This window comes from Citrus sinensis, chromosome 8 (genome assembly GCF_022201045.2).
Source record: "Citrus sinensis cultivar Valencia sweet orange chromosome 8, DVS_A1.0, whole genome shotgun sequence".
NCBI lineage: Eukaryota > Viridiplantae > Streptophyta > Magnoliopsida > Sapindales > Rutaceae > Citrus > Citrus sinensis.
In genome coordinates this window covers 12559262-12580817 of record NC_068563.1, presented here as the reverse complement: position 1 = coordinate 12580817, position 21556 = coordinate 12559262, and the positions used below count along the sequence as shown (strand labels likewise).

The window sequence follows — 21556 nt, the reverse complement described above, 5'->3', positions numbered from 1 at the left end:
TATATATGTTCATAATATTGATTTTGATCATAACAAACTTTAAATGTTTTTGATTAAATGTTGGAGTTATACATTAATAAAAGAAAGCCTTATAATCTTTCTTATTTTGTTCATAAAAGATGGATATCTGTCAAACTTCAATTGGAAAATGACTTCCTGCAATTTTTGGCTAAAACTATGATTTTGGAAGTAAACGGTTCACCTTTACTTTGAAACGGTTAACCGATTAAATCCAGAGAATAACAAATTGATTAAGCTCTAACTGGTTAAGAAAAACGGATAAGGCTAATGTGTTTTGCAGGTTACTGGAAATAAACGGTGAACCGTTAATAATAAACGGCTAACCAATAAATTCCAGAATGTCATTTCGTGCTAATCTTTAACCGTTTAGTAAAAACGGATAGCTGAAGTTTATCTTGCAGGTCTCTGGAATTTAACGGTGAAAGGGTAAGCATAAACGGCAAACCATTTATTTGAAATTTGGCCCAATGGTAACTTTGACCAGAATAAACGGTTAACCGTTAACGGTTAACGACAATCCGTTTACGGGCAGACAAATTAGTAACGGTTATTTTTCAGCTCCAACTATAAATAAGTTCATTCAAATTCAAACAAGAGTTGATCACAACATTATCATTGAGCTTATATTCATGAATACAATCTTCAAAGAGCTTTAAACACATTCATTCTTCATCTATTCACACATTGGGCATTGATTTGTAATCTTAAATATTGTGTGAGAGAAAAACAATTTGTAATCTTTTGTTTTAAGTGATTGTAAGTGTTGGGATATACTTGGGTTAAGAGATTGAAGATAATCTCTTGTTGTAAAGGTTTGTTGACACCTTGGAAGTCAATTGTAATCACTTGAAGCCTTGGAGGCTTGTTTAGTGGAATCCTCAAGCCCGGAAAGCTTGGAGGCGTGGACGTAGGCGAGGTTGGCCGAACCACGTAAAAATCATTGTGTTTGAATCTCTCTTCCCTTATCTTTTTATATTGTGATTGATTTATTAGTCATTGCTTTAAATTCATTTTAGATTTGCATTAAGGTTTGCATTAGAACTGAATAATTTTTAGAAATCTAATTCACCCCCCCTCTTGGGTTGCATAACTAGAATTTCAATTGTGATATGACCCAAAAAATAATAATATCTTTCAAAGAAGTCCTTTTTCAAAATTTAACATAATACTTACAAATTTCAAAGTCCTCAAAACTTTTTCAATTTTGTCAAAATTTTGAAAATATGAAATTTTCCTCAGGCAGCTAGCTGCTAGCCCTTAGGCGGTTAGCTATTAACTCTCTGTCCATTTTTAATATTTACACTTTAGCCCCAAAATTTTTAGAAATTAGAATATGACCTAAAATGTTTCAAATATTTGTAAATAGGTCCAAATACAGAATTCAAAACAATACTTATTAAAATCAAAGATTCCAAAACTTTTTAATTTTAGTCCACATCTTGAAAAACAACTAATTGCATAAAATACTTGGCTTATAATTGCAAAACCTTTGGTTTATTTAAAAATGAGAATTTATTTAACAAAATCTTGAGCTTCCCAAATGCTAAACCATACATATTTAGATCTTACCGAATTTACAAGAATTGTGGTAATAATGTGTCCGTTGAGCTCTAAACTTTATTCTTGGTCGAGCGTTGTGTATTGAGGGTCTTGAACTTGATTTCACTTGGTTCACTTGCATAAGTATTATCCTTCAAGAACTAGTGAAAATGTGAAATACAATATTTATTAAATCACTTTAGACACATATTTGTTATCATCAAAATTACATAATATGTAGCCCTTTAGGCTGACAACCATTCCAAAACTAGCCGTTATTGAATTTCTGATGATAACCAACTTGCCGCTTTATGTTAACTGGTTTGCTGCTTTATGTTACCATTATAGTCAAAGATTTAAATTTTTACACATCCAGTTTGTCGCTTTTCATTTTTCGGTTAGCCATTTTTACTTCAGAGAGCTTCTGCTTGATAACCAATTTGCCGCTTTGGTGAATCCGATTAGCCGCTTGCTACAGTCAAACATTTATTTTCCAAAATTACTATTTTACCCAAAACTTTCTATAATTATACTATGGCCCAAATCATTATAAAACTTTGCAAATAGGTCCATTTTCAAAATTTTAAACAATACTTGTTGATTTAAAAGTTCTAAAAACTTTTCAATTTAAACCATAAACTTGAAAACAACCAATTTCATAAAATCATTTTTTTTTGTTATAAAAACATAATGTATAATTCGTTGTTTATCCAAAACATGTGGTTTGTTATCATCAAAATAACATTTTATAGTCATATAGGCTAACAGGTTTAACACATGTCCAAAGGCTATTTTAAACGACTGGTAAAACTATTAAAATAAGCAGAAAATTTATGGGTTTGTTACTAACAAAACAATATCAATGTGCTGGTCTCTAAGGGTTGTGTCAACATCAATCTTTTATTGTATATGAAGCCATAAGGCTTCATATACAATAAAGATTGCGGCCGAACCACTATAATCCTTGGTTTCTGCTAACTTGGTTTCTGTTGTTTCTTGATAATAATACTATTATCATCATCAAGCTCGTGTTGATTATTAACCATTCTTAGATTAAAGATCGATTGAGTGGATCTTGGGGGATCAAAATTGGTTCTTTGCTGGTTTTGGTCTAACAATGAAATTGAATTCATGTGACTTTGACCAAGAGTTGGTCAAAGTGCACAATTGACAAAAACTTAAAAATTATTCCTTTTTTTGTGTTTTTGTTTTTTTTTTTTGAGACTACAACTATATTGAAAATAAAATCAACCTAGATCAAATTAATCTTTCTAATAGAGTCTCCATTAATGTCGTCAAAAATTTATTGTGTAAATTTTAATGTACTCACGGGCGCATGAATCTTTTAGAATATAGACTAAGAATAAGGAAGATGAATCCATAGGGATTGTCAATTTTTAGGAAAGTCAAATTTGATCTAAGCTAATTAAATCTCTACCCTAGTTAGAAAAGAAAATATCTTGCTTGAGAAAATTAAAACTAAAGATACAATTAAATTAAAGGCAAGTCAATTAACATAAGAATACAAGAGATTGAAGCTACTGAGATTTTAGAATCTACCACAGTTCAATTCAACAATTGTCTAATTACCAATCAATTCTTACTTTTAGAGTGACAACTCCAAATCAATCTATGTTTACTCATGAATATAACAATTAAGCTCAATTAAATTTAATATTATATAGGTTCATATTCTTCTTAATAGTATGATATCCAAGCATCATATGTAAACATACTGAATAACAAAGAGTCAAAGTTTTCCTAAGCACTGTATGTAAACAATTTAATAAAAAACACAAAATTCAAGATAATCATATATAAATTTTATAGATCCAAGCATAAATTTAGTCAAATCTTAATTTTAACAATCAATAATGCATGACAGAATTGGTGAAAAGATTGAATAATGTTCGACCAAACATGTGATACAAGAACTATAAACATTAAAGCACACATATAGGGAATTAATTGAGTGAAAAAGTGTTTCTTTCATTGAATAGGTCTTCATTCTTAGCCTTAATATAAAATATCAGAAAGACATGAAGAGGTTGAGGACATTAGGACTAACGGAAGCCATTATGAAGCTACGGCCTTCAATTTTTCTCTCTGTCTCGTAGTTCATCTATTCTTCTCCTTTCATGTATTCTTATGCAAAAGCAAAAATTTGGCTTATATAGTTAGTGGTGGCTGACTTATTTGATGCTCTTTGCCTTCTCCAAATCTATAATCAACAAGGAAACTATTGGGCCACTAAATTTTACTTCCAATTTAGCCATAAGCCCACTATTACTAAATTCAAATAATCTTCGACTTCTCTCTAATTTCATTTCTTTAAGCATAATTTATTATGTAATCTTTAATTTATTACACTATAAAATAAAAATAGATTAATTAGCTAAAATTTTAAATAAAAGGCTAACAAATATATAATTAAAGGGAAAATATATCAATATACTTATCCATCAGTGACGTAGTGCTCTAGATAGCTTAAAATGCTATGCCTAAGGCAGCCTGAAAGGGTTGTATGGGGCTCAAGGAGCCTTAAAAGGCTTTTAGGGTCCGCAAGGGAGCTCTGAGGGTCGAAGGATGCTCTTGGCAAGCATTACAACTTCATGGATGCCCTAGAGGGAGCTTAAGGCATATATTAGGATAAACATAAAGGACACATAAGATTTAGGGAAATTATCATTTGTATACCCTTAGTTTACTCCATTATCAAAAATACTACAACACTTTGAGGGTGTATCAATCGTTCACCCTAAGTTGACAAAATGTATCAGTTGACCACCAAACCGTTAGTTGCCGTTTAAGTATGATGACGTCAAAAGGGTAATTTGGTCTTTTCATATGATACAAGTGATAATTTAAGGGTATACAAGTAATAATTTTCAAGGGTAAAATCGTCAATTCACTATAATTCCGTTAACTTTCAAACGGAAACTAACGGTTTGGTGGTCGGCTAATACATTTTGTCAACTAAGGGTGGACGATTGATACACCCTCAAAGTGTTGTACTAGTTTTTGATAACAGAGCAAATATAGGGTATATGAATGATAATTTCCCTAAGATTTATGTGGTTTAGCTTATGGCCTATGTACCCAAGGAGTTTCTTAACAACCCATCCGCTATACATAAAATATAATATTAAAAATTATTCTTTACATTACAAGCAGTAACATTAAATGATTATTCATAGCATTTCTTCCTCTTAGGCCCGTCAAGAGGAGCTCTATGTTTTTCTGTGAAGGTACTTCAATGGAGTATCCTTATATGTAAAGGATAATGAGGAGGTTGGCTATGTTTTTCTTGCCATAGAGAAGTTTATAAGTAGCGGTTGCCTCTTAAGAAGATGAGGATTGAGATAAAGAGTGATGAAAACGACCTCTTTATAGAGAGATGCGTAGTAGAGATGGGAGGTTTAGAGTTTATATGATATTTGGTGTCGCGTTACGAGAGCTATAAGAATGGAAGAGGTGGAGAGCATTTAAAAAAGTAGGAAAGGTAAAAGACGTCCATTTTTTTAGAGAATTATGGAGAAGAAGCTAGGGAGAAGAAATGAAAAAGGGAAAAAGCCCCCTCTTAGGTTAAGCTTGGTTTATATAATAGGATTCGTAAGGCATCCTTAGGTCCCTCAAGACAAGTAATGGAACCTGGTTGGTGGTGGCTCCCTTTATGTAGGGTCATTTACATACTTTCAATTAGAGTTCAAATATTTAAGGTCCTTTGAATTTTTCTTCAATGAGAAGTGGCAATTTCTCATTAAAGGATCATTGTTTACTCAAGAATCACGTGGTCCCCCTCTAGATGACATGTTTTGGTCTCTCTTGATATTTGGTCAAAAAGTTGGGACCCTTCTGAGCTTCCTAATCGCGACACGCCTATTTGTCCTTAGGGACTATGATAGCAACAAGAGAGTGTCAAGATAAGCTTAAGGGAGAAGATAAGATTTGTGGGTTCTCCTTTTTGAGTTGGCGATTGCTTATTATTAGTGAGTCTTGAGGTTCCTTTGATTTGAGTGATTATTATTAAGGGCCATGTGATGTCCATTGGGGTCCCCATGACTGATTAAGGGAGGTTGAGTGATAGTTTCTCACAAATGCATGCTAATACGCTAATTAAAATTAACTCCCAAGTGACAGAGAATCAGAGTAATAAATTACGAAAGTTTAACTAAGCAGCTCAAGAGGGGTGATTGGGTTTCTAGAAGTTATTTAACAATAAGTTTAAAATTCAATACAAATTTATGCTACAAACTTGAAATAAAAAATATAATAACAGATGAATTTATAGGAGATAAGGGAAAGAGAATCGAACAAAGAATTTTTATGTGGTTAGACAAAACTCACCTACGTCCATGCCTCCAAGATCACCGTGCTTGAGGATTTCACTATACAAGCCTTATAACTCTAAGACTCTAGCAAGATTACACTTAACTACTAAGGTGTCAATGGACCCTTACAACTCTAAGGACTTTCATATCCCTTATCTCAATTATTTCTTACACTCACAATCACTCAATTTTTAATGTTGAAATGAAGATTACACATATTTTCACTCACACAATATATGTGTTTACAAATGAAAGCTCAATGTGTGATTTAATGAAGGAATGAACTAATTTAAGCTTAAGACAATTTAATATGCAATAATAAGCTTTATAGTAGTTGTAGCACTTCTCTCTAGTTTGAACCTTATGAAGCCTTTCTTACAGTAGCGCCACTATTAACTTTCTAAAAATGATCATATCTCCATTAACCTCAGTTGGTTTGCCATTTTGAGTTGTGCCAAGTAACTGTTATGGTAAAATTTGAATTTTTGGATCATCATTTGGAATTGTCAGTTTACCTTTTAATTTCAGAGCATTCACTAATCGAAGTCGGGTTGCTATTTGTATATTATCGGTTAACTGTTATAATCTAGAATCAATCAAAATGTAACCTCAAGTTATCAACTAACTGTTGCAGAGTTAGCAGTTATCTGTTTACTTCCAGAACCTCAATTTTGTCCCAAAACACTATACGACCTAAGAATGTCATTTAGTTTTAAAAACTTCAACATTTTTAACCTTTGATATACATAATTTGTTATCATCAAAATCAAAGTTATAAAAATATTTATGTCAACAATCTCTCTCTTTTTTATGATGACAACCTGACAAGTATTTATGACTTCAAAATTACTCCCCTTACGTATATTATAACATTTAAAACTTGTGAAAATTGCCAATTTTAGCAAGTTATACCAGTTTAAATCATTTACAGAGATCAATTACTTCTCTCCCACTTCATTATAAAAAAGAAATTATGCAGTTGATGGAAAATGGATATTGGAAGAAAAAGGTTTACCGAACAAGAAAAAATGTAATCTAAAATTAACATCAGTTCCCCCTACAAGCATATTCTCAAGAAAGTTTTTCAGTAATTTATCAAAAAGTTATATATCTCAAGGCATCAAAGCAAATTGAGAATTCAAAATTCAAATATCACTAAAGTAAATAGGCAAATCAACCAAGTAAACGTAGAATCCAATTAAGATAATGCATGTAATCCAAATATAATTAAATTATCTAAATAAAAAATAATGTAAACAAAGTTCAAAAGTTTGGCGTGAAATGATAAATGTCTATGTGAAATGTAAAGTAATAGAAAATAATGAAAGCTATTGTGGTGGATGTGGTGAGAGTTGGGAGGTGGAACACAGAGGGTAGAAAGAATGGGCCTAGAAGCTACTACTGCTGATCGATAATCATTGCTGCTAAAGCTAGAAAGTAGCAAATTGAGACTGAAGCAGTTGCTGCTACCGCTCAAAAAGTGATCGAACCTCACCTATCAACTGTTGTAGGACTCCCTTAAAAACTGGAGGCTCCTTAGGCATTGGATGCTCATCAGTGTCCATATCGTAATCGTCAGAATCAGGCTTTGCTAGAGGTTGTGCTGTTGCTGTAGGCTATGAATTCTAAGCTCTAGGTCAAGATCCACAACTATCATATTTCAAACTACAAAAGAAGGATTTACTAATTATGCAATTTTTAAATACAAGCACAACTATCACATTTCAAACATTTTGAGCAAGTCAATAAATGTTATTCGAATTCTAGCATAGCTGATTAGTGTTAAAATTTGTATGTTTATTAAGGGGTAAAAATGTTATTTTGTGCTTATAATATAATTTTCCTTTGTAATTATGTAATTTCTAATTATTTTTCTAAATATTTGATTTTGTGTATTTTTGTATGTTTATTAGGTAAAAATAATAATTTTCGCAATTTGAGCTCCAAACAAATGTATGGATGTCAAATTTGAATTCCGGAAGTCCGAGAAATTAGGTCATTGTGGAGAGGATCCGCGACTTTTGTTGTAAATTTATTTTTACTACGGTAAATGTGGTAATTGCGACATTATAAGTTTTTACTATGTTAGGTGTGGTAATTGTTAGTGGAATGTGTTGGATGTGTTTGAGTGGATTAATGTAGGTTTATGTTTTGTTAGTGGGACAATATATGGCTAAGATGTAATTAACTTTATTTATTTATGTGATATGGATTAATCATGTATTAGTATAAATAGAGAGGGGGGGGGGAACACACCTCTATGCACCTTTCCGTCTCTTCTTTCCCCTCAAATTCTTCTTCTCATCTCTCTTTGTAATATATTTTTAATAAATAAAATTAGTTTAATTTTCAATTTTCAATTTTCAAAGGCTTTTATTATTATTATTTTTATTTTTAACAATTCCCTTTATTTCAAATAGTTTTAGCTAAATACTAATAGTTAGAGGAATGTGAAACTCTTAGTAAAAAAATATAATTTTATTTTTAATTATATAAATTAAATTATTTTCCATCTAATTTTATCCATATTTTATATTTTGAAATTTTGATATATTGTAGACAAACATGGGGTTTAGGGGTGGGCAAAATCGGGTTCGGGTCGGGTTCGGGTCAACCCGATCGGGTTTCGGGTTGTTCGGGTTAGACAAGGAACAATCCGAACATAACCCGAATTAATGACCCGACCCGAACTAACCCGAACTATATTCGGGTCGGTTCGGGTCGGGTCATTAATTCGGGTTATGTTCAGGTTGGATCGAGTTGGATTTAAAATGGGTAGAATTGAGTTCGGGTCAATTTGGGTTAGTTCGGGTCAATTCGGGTCGGTTGAAATAGGGTCAGTTCGGGTCAATTCGGGTCAGTTCGGGTCGGTTGAAATCAGGTCAATTCGGGTCAGTACGTTTTTTTTTTTTTTTTAAGAACCCGATCGGGTATTCGGATCGAGTCGGGTTTGACCCGAACCGATCACAACCCGATCGGGTTTGTAAATTTCAAACCGATCGGGTTTCGATCCCGACCTGATCCGACCCGAACCCGAAATTTATCGGGTCGGGTCGGGTCGGGTCGGGTAAAATGCCCACCCCTAATGGGGTTTGGCATAATGAATTCTTAGCTCTTCGAAGCTTTCCTCGTATTTTGGCGTCCACATGAACTTGACATTCTTCTTTGTCAACTGTGTCAATGGCATTGCGATCTTAGAGAAACCTTTTACAAATCTTTGATAATATCTAGGCAAACCTAAGAAGCTTCTTACTTCTCTTATATTAGTCGGTCAGGACCATTGGCTCACAGCTTCCACCTTGAGGGGTCTACTGAGATTCCATCATTCGACACGATGTGTCCTAGGAATATAACTTTTCAAGCCAAAATTCACATTTCTTGAATTTTACATAAAGTTACTTCTTCTTTAAGGTCTGAAGTGTGATCATTAGATGTTCAGCATGCTCTTCCTTTGTTGGTGAGTAGACCAAAATGTCGTCAATGGAAACCACAATAAATTTGTCTAGGTAGTCTTTAAATACCTTAAATGGCATGATGACAAACTCATAGTGTCCATAACATGTTTTAAATGATGTTTTATGAATATTTGCCTCTCTAATTCTTAATTGGTGATATCCTGATTGTAGATCAATTTTTGAAAATATTGATGCTCCTTGCAACTGATCAAAAGGTCATTGATGCGTGAAAGCGGGTACTTGTTCTTGATAGTCACCTTATTTAACACTCGATAATCAATGCACATTCGTATTGATCCATGCTTCTTTTTAACGAAGAGTACTGGTGCCATCCCATGGTTAACGGCTTGGGTGTATGTAGCCTTTGTCTAGTAACTATTGGAATTGACTCTTTAACTCTTTTAATTCTAATGGGGCTATGCTATAGAGCGCCTTTAAGATGGAGGTAGTTCCAAGTAACAAATCAATTGTGAATTCAATTTCTCAATCCAGTGGCAATCTTGGGAGTTCTTCTAGAAAGACCTTAAGAAATTCGTTCACAACTGAAATATCTTCCAAGCCTTTTCTCTCTTGTTTCAATGACCACACTTGCCAAGTACCCTTGACATCCTCCCTTTAATAGTTTGGCTGCTTTTAAGACGGAAATGACAAGCATTTTTTTCTCTTTACACCCTCATTTGAAGGTAAATGATTTCTTTTGTGGTGGTTGAAAAGTTACCTGTTTTTTCTTGCAATCTATCTTGTCATGGTGCTTCAATAACCAATCCATGCCAAGAATTACATTGTAGTCATGCATCTCGGGATTATTAGGTCAACACATAGGTTATGACCACTAATGCTGACCCACATGCCTTAACCAGTTGCCTTGAGTTCAATATGTCAGCCGATAGTACCATGACACTAAAAGACCTATTTATTATGTCAGGGACCTTTTTGATTTTCTTGATGAATACGGGTGAGGCAAATGAATGTGTAGCTCCTAAGTCTATTAGCATATGTGCAAGAGTTTCAGAGATAGATAGTGCACTTGATATTGCTGAGGGGTTTCCTTCTGCATCTACCTTGGTGAGAGTGAATATTCGAGCATTAGCCTTTTGCTGTTGCGTACCATTTTTTAGCCAGTCCTTGAGGAAGTGTCCTTCCCTTCCACATTTAAAACATGTTCTAGTGTTAGCTCGACATCCTCCAAGGTGAGTTCTATCGCATTAATTGCTCCCTTGCTTTTGTAGGACTTCCGTCTGATGATTCTTTGGGTGCTTCCTTCTATTCTAATCTTAGACCACTGACGTTCCCTTTCTCTTATTGTTATTTGAGCGTTGTCTTTAGTGGTTAGCTAGAAAATTCCTTTGGTCCACACTTCCTTTGTTCATTCGTATAAACTAAGGAATCTCTTAATTTTATGTAATAATATTGTATGTCTTTTATTTGAAATTGCGATATTAAACTTTCTCACTTGAATATGATAGATTTTTTTAAACCAACAAGTCCTCTTAAATACTAAAATAATTATAAATATTATAATAATATTTAATTCTAAGTAATGATGACATAAGCAATGACATAAGTGATGATGTAAGAGAAGTTTGTAGAGATAGTTAGGAAATCCAGAATTTAGTAAGGTATTAATGAAGGATAATCTCAACCATTAATCAAGAGTTATGGTGGCAAAATCCTAATCGTCCATTAGCCTTTAGAAACCATATAAATACCCCTACCCCTTTCATTTTTTATGTAACCTAGAAATTCAATCCTCTTTTATTATAAGTTATAACATCAAGTGTAGAGGAATAATCAAGTTAGAAAGGTCTAGAGAAGTCATGGAGAGGTAAGTAACACTTCAACTACAATGTAGGGAAATTCTTTTCAAATTTAACTTCAGTTTTAACTAATTCATTATTTTGTGATGCTACTATGATGTTATTAGTTAGACTCTAAATTTTATATGGTCAACTATGCCACCTATATTGTGATATTTTTTATTTACTCCTTGCTATGGTCGGATCTGTCACCTATATTATAATCCCATTTTGTTTAATCTCTATATGGATGGCGCTGCCGCCTCCAAGAAGTTCACATGTTATAATATAAGTTGCATTGAACACAAACAATTCATGGATTACTTTATAAGAAGAAATTTTAAAAAAATGAATTTATCAAAAATAGGTTGTTGTACTACAAGGAGGTAAAGTTCCCAAGGAGGGCAAGCCCTCAAAGCCAAGTAAAAAGAAATCTTTTGGGGATGGCAATACGTAACGTCCAAACGATCAACTAATTAGGCCCCAGGGCATATTGTTTAAAGAATAAGAGTGCTCGCCTTGTCGTGCAACATGCCTCGAGCCCTTATAAAGTTGTTTTTTTTTTTCTAAGTTCTTTTAAAAACTTAATATGGTCCTTATACATGCATCAAAGTGTTATCTTATTGTGCATTAACTCATAAAGTCCTTACGTTGCAGGTAATGATGAGTAAGGCAAGCTAGCGCCAAGTCCTAATCGAGGCGAAGTGTATATGGGCATAAAAAACCTTAGATTTTATGATGAGCTTAACTTTGTTTCAATAAAAAAATAAATATCTTAGCTTTATGTGATAATAAAGTTATTGAAATATAAACCAAGGAATTTTTGTATACCTTCTATATTTTGTAAAGACGTTTTGCTTACTGTATAAAATTTTTATTAAAAACTAATGAGGTTTTAAATATTTTTTAATAGGTGGAGTGTTACACAAAGGTAGTTTCAATTTCATGTTTATGCAAAGACAACTACTTATTTTATTTCAGAAATAAAATTTGTAAAATTTATCATGAGAATAAATATGTTGCACAGGGTACTTTGGATAATGATCTGTATGTACTAAACATGAAAGAAAATAATGAGCATGTTGTGAAAGTAAATACCATAATACATAAATGTGAAAGAGAAGAAATAAGCCCTAAGTTTAAGTGGCATTTAAGACTAGGTCATATTGGAGAAGATAGAGCCACAAAATTGACTTTAGATGGATTGATAAGTTCATTTGGTTTGGAACCTTATCCAACTTGTAAATCATGTCTTCAAGGAAAAATGACCAGGGCAACCTTCGATGGACAAAATGCAAGGGTCGTTGATTTACTTGAAATCATACATATGAATGTGTATGGGCCATTTAATGAAATGGCAAGGGGTGGATAATACTACTTCATAACTTTTATTGATCATCACTTAACGTATAGTTTTTTGTATTTAGTGAAGCATAAATTTGAAGTCTTTGAAATGTTCAAAGAATACCGAAATGAAGTAAAGAAACAGGTTGGAAAGGTTATTAAAATCATGTGGTCAAATCGGCATGGTGAATATCTCAATGGAGAATTTCAATCATACCGTAAAGAAAATAATATTGTTTCACATGGACACCTCCTTAATGGAGTATCCAAAAAGAGAAACCGCACACTCTTAGACGTGGTGCTATCAATGGTGAGCTATATGGACTTACTAATTTCTCTTCGAGGATATGCTCTCCTTACTGTAACATATGTACTAAACAGAATACCTTCCAAGGCTATACTAAAATACCATATGAAATATGACATGGTAAACAACCAAGCTTAAATCATCTTAGGATTTGGGGATATGCTGCTTTTATCAAGACACTCATGAGTGAGAAACTTGAAGCTAGAGCGAATAGTGGGAGGCTCATTGGATACTCAAAGGAAACTTTGGGTTATTACTTCTACATTAAATCTGACCAAAAGATAGTGGTCAGTAGAAATGCCATATTTCCTGAAAAAGAGTTTATTCAATAAAGTGGACAAGGAAGAAAAATTAGAATTAATAGAGAATTCTAATAAGGATAAATCTAATGAAGTGTTTGTTGAAGTACAAACACAAGGGACACAAAAGCTCCATAGATCTAGTAGGGTAATTCACCCACCGAAAAGATATAATTTACTTCATCAAATGAATGACATATTTTTATTGGGTGATAAAGATCATAGAGACGACCCTCCTAGTTGTGAAGAGGCAATATCATATATCAACTCTAAAAGTGGCTTCAAGCCGTGGATTTAGATATAGACTCTATGAGAATCAACCAAGTCTGGACTATAGTGGATCCACTTAAAGGTATTACACCTATCGAATGCAAGTGGATTTTCAAGCTTAGATAAAAAAGTAGAGACCTATAAACCAAGGTTGGTTGCTAAAGGTTATCATCAAACACAACGTATAGACTATGAGGAAACCTTTTCATCGGTAGCCATACTGAAGTCCATTAGAATCTTATTGGCTATAACAGCATATTATGACTATGAGATTTAGCAAATGGATGTCAAAACCGTATTTCTTAATTCTTCTTTAATCCTAAATTATACCTAAAATAAAAAAATATACAAATTATGATAAAATTAACATAATAAAATATAATTTAATATAAAATTAAATTAAGAAAACATAAAAATAATATATAAATTACTACCACATCAGAATTCATCACTTTGCAATAAACAAAAAGGATATCCCCTATAAGATATTATAGATTGGCATGAGAAATCCTTAGCCAAGGTGAAATATATTTCAAGGAGTATAAATTTTATTTTTCATGCCAAGTTCATTAGGATTTGTTTTAAAATAAAGCATAAGTGCTTAATGTTGAGTGTTAGGAAATGTATATTTATAAAGGAGAAATTCGTTATTTTATACTTCAAGTTTTACTAACATTCCTACTTTTATGTATTTAAGTCTCTTGTGATTTAATTATGTGTGTTTTATTTTAATTAAGTATTTTATGTATTTTAAGGGCATCATGGTCATTTCACAATGAACGAGAGATCAGACCGCAAAACAGACATCAATTTTGAATTCAGGACAGTCGAAAACCTTAGGAGGAGCATAAAAGGAAAAATGGCACTCTTCACATGCACGATACTATTCTCATGTACGGCGCTGTCCATGTTACTATTCACTATACTGTTCACACATACGGAATGATGATGTGGCATTGACCGATGATGTGGCATTGACTAATGAGGTGTCACGATTCTATTGGACTAAAATTCTTATGTACTGTTGATCGGTGACGTAGTAGCATGTTAGTGGACCAAAAATTGCGCGTACGATACATGCATATACACAAGATTATTTACAACCAACCGCATCACTATTCAAGCTGTTTGACTGTTCAAACCGCGTGGTCAAACCGTGTCACTATTTAAACCGCGTGGTCAAACCGTGTACTGTTGACTAATGACATGGCGCAATCCTAAACGTCCAAAATGCTTTTAATCTGATGGCCATGATTTACTAAGTGTATCTATAAAAAGGGGGCCTCCCCCCCTAATTTGACATCCCTGAATTCATTTTTGAGTTCAATTTTCTGCAATTCCTACTCCATCTTGTATTTTCTACGTATTTTAATAAATTCTCATTTTGCCCTAGTTCAATTATGAGTAACTAATTTTGTTTCAAGTTTGGGTTGAAGGTGAAGTCTCAACATGTGCCACGGGCTTTATTTGGTAAATTTATTTTCTCTTCCCCTTTAATTTTTGTGGATGTTTTGACTTTTCATCGATAAATAGTAATAATCTTGTCTAGATACCGCCCTGGTTTCACCGGCTCCTTAGTACAAGATTATTATTATTTGGCACGATAAGCCCTTAGTACCATATTGATTAGACCATGGTTCATGAGGAGTGAAATTCCCCTCATGATTTAATTGGTATTAATAAGGAATATTTGGCCCATTGTGCATGTTGATGCAGATCCAGATACCCAAGTATGTCATTTCAATAGATTTCTCTTCGATTTATTCTCGCCATTTTAATTCAAATTTTAGGATAATCTAAGTCACTTTCACTACAAATCCAACCACCCTCATAGAAAATAAATTCTACGTATAATTAAAATCCACCTCCTCGTGGGATCGACACTAGTCACCATTAATCTATTCTACAATAGATTCGTGCGCTTGCAAGTTCAATAAAATTTGCACAACAAGTTTTTGGCGCCGCTGCCGAGGAGGTAAGTTATTTTAATTCGTAGATTAATTTTTGTACATAATTTCTTTTAGTTGTTTTCTTGTAATTTTTTTCTTATTAAAAAAAAGAAAAAAAAAATGAATCTACATTTTGAGGTAAGAATTTCTTTTCTTTTTCTCTTCTTCAAAGTTCTGTAATTTAATTTTCAAGTTATTTTTCTTTGTAATTTTTCATTTATCTTATTAATTTATTTAATTTTAGTTAATTTATTTCACGTATTTTTCTTAGTGTGTTTTTATATAAAGGGTGTAATAGCGTGATAAGGTTAGTATCGTAATTTCTCCTTCTTCTTTATTTTTAATTATTTTGTTCCCATTTTTTTTGTATTTTTTGCATGCATGGTTGAAGGTTATTATTACCTAATTTTGAGCCCATAGACCTTGAACTTAAAAAAGCACTTCGCACACACAAATACATTGTAATTAAAGATAAAAGAGAAATGAATTTGCAACAACAATAACAAGCACCACAGGAGAGGCCATTTAAGGACTACTTCGGTCCTTTAGCTAATTTGAGTACATTTTGCATAAGATACCAAATGTAGTTGCTAGGAGTTTTGAACTAAAACCTAGTGTGTTAAATTATCTCCCAACATTTTATGGCCTAGAAAATGAGGATCCATATAATCATCTGAATGATTTTCATGCTGTTTGTCAAATTTTTAAATATGAGTTTTTTAGACGATGATGTTAAACTTAGACTATTCCTATTTTCTTTAAAGGATAGAGCTCGTTCATGGCTCAATACATTGCCTGCGAATAGCATTACATCATGGGAATTTTTAAATAAATATTTTCCAGTGCATAAAACCAATGCTATTCGCAGAGAACTCTTAGAGTTTACCCAGAGAGAAGACGAGCAGTTTTTCGAAACATGGGAGCTATTCAATGGGCTACTCTTGAAGTGTCCACATCATGGGTACGAGAAATGGCACCAATGCCAATACTTTTTGGAGGGATTATTGCCGAAGGTGCAAGAATGGCTAATGGCAACAAGTGGAGGAGAGCTAATGTCAAAAAGTGCATCAGAGATTTGGGAATTCTTCCAACGACAAGCAGATAATTCCCAACAATGGAGTCGATCGCTCAGGAATACTAAAAGAATTAAGGGAGTGAATGAGGTTCACATTGGCGAGTCAAGTTCGGGAATTAAAGAAGTCAAAGAAATGGTTGAAGGTCTTTCCCGACAAATAGCATCGTTAACGACTGCTAAATCAACAGAACCACATGACCATGACTCATACTCAGATCAAGCCAATGCCATAGGTGTAATGAGAAAGCCATCAAATTACAACCCATACTCCAACACATATAACCTTGGATGGTCTCTAATTGCAGAGATCTGTCAGTTAATTACAGAGTAACTGTTGTTGGCCTGCATTCTCCTACTCCCAACTACTTAAATACAGATAATGGCATCAGATTAATACTGGCTCCCAAATCACAGAGTGCTCTGCCATTGTACGTAGTTCCAATGGAACGTGGTATTGTGAAGCTTCCTAAATCCTTCAATTTTTTAGGAATCTTACTTTGGAGCAAATGACTGCTTTCCTGTGTTAAAGCAACAGTTTCAAATTCTCCCAACCTTCTCTTTCTTGCCAAGATGTCTTTTAGGAATTTCACATAATTAGGCATTTGCTCCAATGCTTCCACAAAAGAGATGTTGATGTGTAATTGCTTCAGCACTTCCAAGAATTTACTAAACTGCTTGTCTTGTTTTTGTTTCTGGAATCTCTGTGGGAAAGGAGGTGGATGCCTAAATTGCTGGGTAGCTTCAGGAGGTACCGATCTTTGCTCATTTAATTTGTTGTAAGTTGTTACCACTGGTATTGCAACTTCTTTTTCTTTATTCATTGGTTGATTCCCTTCCATAGTTGCTACAGCTTGACCACTAACACCAGTATCTTGGTGGTTGGGTTCCTGTAACATGCTCTCTTCTTAAGGTGTTTCTTGTGAGGAATTAAGTTCCAACCTTTTTCTAGACACATCAACAGGGATATCAACATTCTTTCCAGATCTTCAGTTGATTACTTTACAGTGTTCCTTTCCTTCTCTTCTTATATCTTCTGTGTTGCTGGGCAAGCTTCCCTGAGATCTGCTACTTATTGCTGCGCAAGCTATCCAATTTGGTTTTCCAGGTTTCTTAGAGATACGTCTTGACTTTGAACAATTGCTTCATTCTTCGCAATGTATTCCTTAATCATGGTTTCCAATGAAGTAAGAGGATCATGGCTGGTGTGTTTTTGCCCTTGATTCTGTTGATGAAAATAAGATGGTTGAGTATTTTTGTTCTGTCCACTCAGTGCTAGAGCATTCTGATTCTGATTGCTCCACAAAAAGTTTGGGTGCTGCTTCCATCTAGGGTTGTAAGTATTTGAGTACAAGTTGTTTTGAGCCTGTCGGTTAAAATTACCCACATAGTTTACTGATACTGGATTCCCAAGTCATGGCTTTCACCAGAAGTCAATGCTCCCCACCATCATTCAAGAGGACACGCGGAGCTACTCTGATACAATTTGTCATGACCCAATCAAAACCTTGGAAGATATTGTCTGTTTTAGGCCTTAACAAGGCCTACACAGTTTTGTTTGTAGGGCTCCTATACACTCCACAAAGCATTTTGCCAATCTAGGGTGTTCATCACCCCTTATAAACCCAGCATATTTCCCGTGCTTTGCCGATGTGGGATTCGCGTAGGGTGCTACCACTGTCACGACCCAACCCAGACCTGGCAAGATATTGTCTACTTTGGGCCTTAACAAGGTCTGTAAAGTTTTGTTTCTGGGACACCCATACACCTTAAAACGAGTCTTGCCGACTAAGGTAAGGATAACCCCTTATAAACCCAACATCTCTTCAGTGCTTTGCCGATGTGAGATTCGCCCAAGGTGTTACATACACCCCCTTAGGGACTCAGCGTCCTTACTGCGATTTGCCCCACCATCGTTCAAGAGGACACGCAGAGCCACTCTGATACCATCTGTCATGACCCAACTAAGGCCTGGTAAGATATTGTCTGCTTTGGGCCTTAACAAAGCCCACACAATTTTATTTCTAAAGCGTCCATACACCCCAAAAGACGTCTTGCTAATTAAGGTGCGGATCACCCCTTATAAACCCATCATCTCTCCAGTGGTTTGCTGATGTGGGATTTGCCTAAGGTGTTAGATACACCCCCTTAAGGACTCAGCATCCTTGCTGAGGTTTGCCCCAGCATTGCTCAAGAGGACAGTGGAGCTGCTCTGATACCATCTGTCTTGGCCCAGCCCAGACCTAGTAAGATATTGTCGATTTTAGACCTTAACAAGGCCTACACGGTTTTGTTTCTAGGGCGTCCATACACCCCAAAACAAGTCTTGCCAATGAAGGAATGGATCACCCCTTATAAACCCAGCATCTCTCTTGAGCTTTGCCAATGTAGGATTTTTCTAGGGTGTTATAACTAGATTTAGCTAGCCAACCACTATGTTTTTAGACCTCAGGCGGTTAGCCGCTACAAATTAATTGGTTACTAAATTTTCAGTTTTTCCTTTAAACTTTTTAAAGTTATACGTTGTCCCAAAACATTTTAAACTTTTGCAAATAGGTCTATTTTTAGAACTTCAAACAATACTTTATCGACATCAAAGTTTTCAAGACCTTTCATTTTAGCCCATTATTTTGAAAGACAACCAATTTCATAAAATTACTTGTTTATAATTATAAAACCTTTAGTTAATGAGAAAAGATGACTGAATGCTAAATCATGCATACATTAAATCATACGGGCTTTAAAAGGATTATAGCAATGGAGATCACTTTAAGCTAGTACTCTTAATATTCGTCCTTGATCGTGCTGTTGTCTATTGCGTGTCTTGTGCTTGGTATTACTTCAATAAATTTTTCCCTTCAAGAACTAGTGAGATTGTGAAATATAAATTTACCATTTTACCCTTAATACGTGGTTTATTATCATCAAAATTATGGTTCATGTATCTCTTTATTCTAACACATAGGCCTATTGAAATTGAGAATCCAAAGAACGGAGTCGGGTTTAAAGTTAATTGTCAAAGATTAAAATCATAAATGGAATATCAAATGTATGAGAAGACATCGAAATAAATTTGAGTGACCTGCCAAATCTTGATTAAGTCTTTTGCACATTTAATGGGTGTTTAACATTTTTTCATTTCATTTTACTATTGTTTTACCATTTGTATTGTTTTATCATTTGTTTCTACGTCTTGAATGATGAGCATGCAAATCTTTTAAGCATCATGTTGTTCCTTGTTTAAGTTTTGAATTTCATGTTGTGTCTTCATTTAAGTGTGTTGTTTGACAATTAAATTTCATCATTTCATCATTTTTAGTATACATCATGAGTACGTCAATAAGACAAACCCTTTTTGACCATCTTAAAAAACTTCTGCATGTAAAATTTCACCTAAGAGGCCTAATATAATTTTATAAATCATTTTAGGATTCACAACCTCCAACGTTAGTATTCCATTTTAAAGGACTTCTCGTTTTTGTGGATGTTTTGACTTCTCGTCGACAAATAATAATATTCTTGTCTAGTACCGCCTTGGTTTCACCGGCCCTCTAGTACAAGGTTATTATTATTTGGCACGATAAGCCCTTAGCACCATATTGATTAGAGCGTGGTTCATGAGGTGTGGATTTCCCCCTCATGATTTAATTGGCATTAATATGGATGATTTAGCCCATGATGCATGTTGATACGGATCCAGATACCCAAGTACGTCATTTCAATAGATTTCGCTTCAATTTATTCTCGCCATTGCAATTCCAATTTTAGAATTTATTCTCGCCATTTTAATTTAAGTTTTAGCATATACCAAATCATTTCCACCATAAATCCAACAACCCATTTACAAAATTAATTCTATACACAATTAAAATCCACCTCCTCGTGGGATCGACACTCGTCACCATAGATCTATACTACAATAGATTCGTGCGCTTGCGAGTACATTAAAATTTACACAATAAGTTTTTGACGTCGTTGCCGGGGAGGTAAGTAATTTTAATTCATAGAATTAATTTTTGTGAATAATTTCTTTTAAATTGTTACCTAATCTTGAACCTATAAACCTTGAATTAGAAAAAACACTTCGCACACAAAAGCACATTAAAAATAAATTTGGAATGGATTTACAAGCACCACAAGAGAGGCCATTTAAGGACTATTTTAGTCCCTTAGCTAATTTGAGCACATCATGCATAAGATACCCAAATGTAGCTGCTAGGAGTTTTGAATTAAAACCTAGTGTGCTAAATTGTCTCCCAACATTTTATGGCCTAGAAAATGAGGACCCATACAATCATCTGAACGATTTTCATGCTATTTGTCAAACTTTTGAATACGAGAATTTTTCAGACGATGATGTCAAACTTAGACTATTCCCATTTTCTTTAAAGGATAGAGCTCGTTCATGGTTAAATACTTTACCTGCCAATAGCATTTCATCATGGGAACAAATGGTTACAAAATTTTTAAATAAATATTTCCCAGTGCATAAAACCAACGCTATTCGCAGGGAAATCTCGGAGTTTACCCAGAGAGAGGACGAGCAGTTTTTCGAAACATGGGAGCGATTTAATGGGCTACTCTTAAAGTGTCCACATCATGGGTACGAGAAATGGCACCAATGCCAATACTTTTTGGAGGGATTATTGCCGAATGTGCAAGAATGGCTAATGGCAACAAGTGGAGGAGAGCTAATGTCAAAAAGTGCATCAGAAATTTGGGAGTTTTTCCAGCGACAAGCGGATAATTCCCAACAACGAAGTCGATCACTCAGGAATACTAGAAGAATTAAGGGAGTAAATGAGGTTCACATTGGCGAGTCAACTTCGGGAATCAAAGAAGTCAAGGAGATGGTTGAAGGTCTTGCTCGACAAATAGCATCGTTATCGACTGCTAAATCAACAGAACCACATGACCATGACTCATACTCAGATCAAGCCAATGCCATAGGTGTAATGAGAAAGCCATCAAATTACAACCCATACTCCAACACATATAACCCTGGATGGAGAGACCACCCCAATTTTTCATGGTCTCAAGGACTCCAACAGAATGGACCAGCAGCTCCAGCTCCACTAATGCAACCAATTCCTCAAATTCCTCAAGCCTCTCAACCACCATTCAGACCATACAATCAGAACCAGAACCACTCTCAACATAGACCATGGGAGGA

The 21556-nt window shown here is 34.3% G+C and overlaps 1 protein-coding gene and 1 non-coding gene across 2 annotated transcripts in view; one reads left to right on the top strand and one right to left on the bottom strand.

Moving 5' to 3' along the window:
* The window catches only part of LOC102608172 (metacaspase-1-like), a 68173-nt gene that overhangs the window by 15484 nt on the left and 31133 nt on the right, over positions 1-21556 (top strand). The window lies entirely within an intron of this gene.
* LOC127899570 (small nucleolar RNA R71) lies at positions 20886-20989 on the bottom strand. The gene has a single exon (XR_008051448.1). It is a non-coding gene; the product is annotated as a small nucleolar RNA R71 (small nucleolar RNA).